The following is a 2,214-nucleotide window of genomic DNA, read 5'->3' on the forward strand; positions in this document are numbered from 1 at the left end:
AGGAGTATGTACAAAGTCCTCTGGGATGAAGGTCAGGAGGATGGTTTGAGAGATCTGGGGGTAGGATTCATGTAGGAGGTGGTAGACTCGCTTGAGAGTCAAGGCTGAATAAGAATTTTCTAAGCAGAGAAGAGGATGAAGGGCTCAGAAGGACCACCCTGTGTATAGATACCCAGTGGTAAGAAAGGACTGGGTGTGTCCTAAGAATGTTCTGAAAATAACGATGACTTCTCTGGTCCTGGAATATAGAGTGTATGGAGGAAAAGAGAAAACGAGATGGGAAAGGCAGATGAGAGGGAGCGGGGAAGACACACTCCCAAACCAGAAGAGTTAAGATTTTATCTTGGAGTCAGATTTGTGTTCTGGAAAGGCCACTCTGGCACCTGAGTCACCCAGAAAAGCTTCGATTAAATTAGGCTCCACTGATTACATGAGGAAAACACAGACACAAGAAAAGAATTTTACAGAAATTCCCATCCAAAATGGCAACATTTTTCAGAGGACTCAAGTGTCAGATTTGTTGGAAACTGAAAGAACTTATTCCTCATGCATTTCAGTGAGTTAAGGTTTTGCTGCATCAGACTTTCAGCCAAGTCAATATGTGATTGAAACTAAAAATTACCAAAGTGCTGGGAGTTGTTGCCTTGGCAACACTGACAAAGGTCCAGTGAAGGATTGTGGGTAACAGGCCGGGCTGTAGGTAAATTACTGTTTGGTCTACTTTGGGCCGGTAAGTTAACACCACAGAAAAGCCTAGCTTGGCATTTCCTGACTTGGAAGTGCTTTAATTCGCTCCTTTCGGCAAAGTATACCCATGGGTTTTGCTCTGGGTTGGCTCTTTGTGAGGCAGATGTGTGAATCGATGGACTTTGACAGGCCTGCCTAGCCAAAAAAACATCTTGCCAGGCCCGACATTCCCATTTGGAGAGTTTTTTTTCTATTGGTTAACACATCATTTCCAGAAAGCTCTGTCAAAATGTAGATGCATTACTGGAGAAATATGACACATGAGGCAAACAGCAGAGAGAAATGCAGGTAATGTGGAAGAGAGAAGCTAGGTCGGCGTGCAGACAGTCTGGATTCCAGCCCTAAACTAACCCTCACACAGCCCTCCGACCTTGGGCAAGTCAGTTACTGTTGCCCTTATTATTAATTAGAATCTTGGTTTCATCATATACACAGATATAATTTATATTTGTTCTCCTCCACCGGGCAGTTTAAAGGGTCAAATGACGTGGTAAAGGTAAACTATAAAGTGCTATACACAAGATAAGGGGCTAGTACTGTATTTTAAATACTTCTAGGACTGAGACCCAGGGCTTTAATCTTTTGACTGGAGTGAGGAGGGAGGGTATGATGGCTGTAGCATGGGAGACAAGGCTATGACGGAGGTGAGAGGAAGAAGAGGGTTCCCATGAGGTCACAGCGGGCCTCCCAAGTCTACTTCCATGACACCCCGAACCATATCTCTATCTCAGCTCCCTGCCCTGTAGACCATCCTGTTTCATGTTCCTGTTCTAAAAAGAGTGTTCTCTCTGCCTGGTTTTCCCTGCTTCATCTCATCCACTTGAATAACTCCCTCTCTTCTTTTAAGATCCACCTGGACAGATTAGAAGCTCCCCTCCTAGAGATACAGAAGGTCTTTTATTTATTCCACCATATGCAATTTTCTGTACACATTTATCACTTTGATGGTGTCTGGACAATATTGTGTCCTCCCCAAAACTCATGTGTTGAAGGCCTAATCCCTAGTCTGACTGCATTTGGAGAGAGAATTTTAAGGAAGTAATTAAGGTTAAATGAGGTCATAAGGGTGGGCCCTAACCCTAAAGGACTGATGTCCTTATAAGAAAAGGAAGAGGCACGGTGAGCATGTACACTCAGGAAGGGTCATGTGAAGACACAGAGAGAATGTGATTGTCTACAACCTAGGGAAAGAAGCCTCGTCAGACACCAACCATGCTGGCACTTTGGTCTTGGACTTCTAGCCTCCAGAACTGTGAGAAAATACATTTGTGTTCTTTAAGCCACTAAGTCTGTGATATTTTGTTACAGCAGCCTTAGCAAGCTAATGCAGATGGTGAAAATCTTAAGGGCAAAGACTAAGGGCAAAGACGAGGGCCTGCTATACTGTAGGTGCTCCGCACATATTTGTTTAATGAATGGGATGGGATCTCAGTAGGTGGACTGCCGGTCTTGTGACACTCTCCTCTG

This window comes from Vicugna pacos, chromosome 2 (genome assembly GCF_048564905.1).
Source record: "Vicugna pacos chromosome 2, VicPac4, whole genome shotgun sequence".
NCBI lineage: Eukaryota > Metazoa > Chordata > Mammalia > Artiodactyla > Camelidae > Vicugna > Vicugna pacos.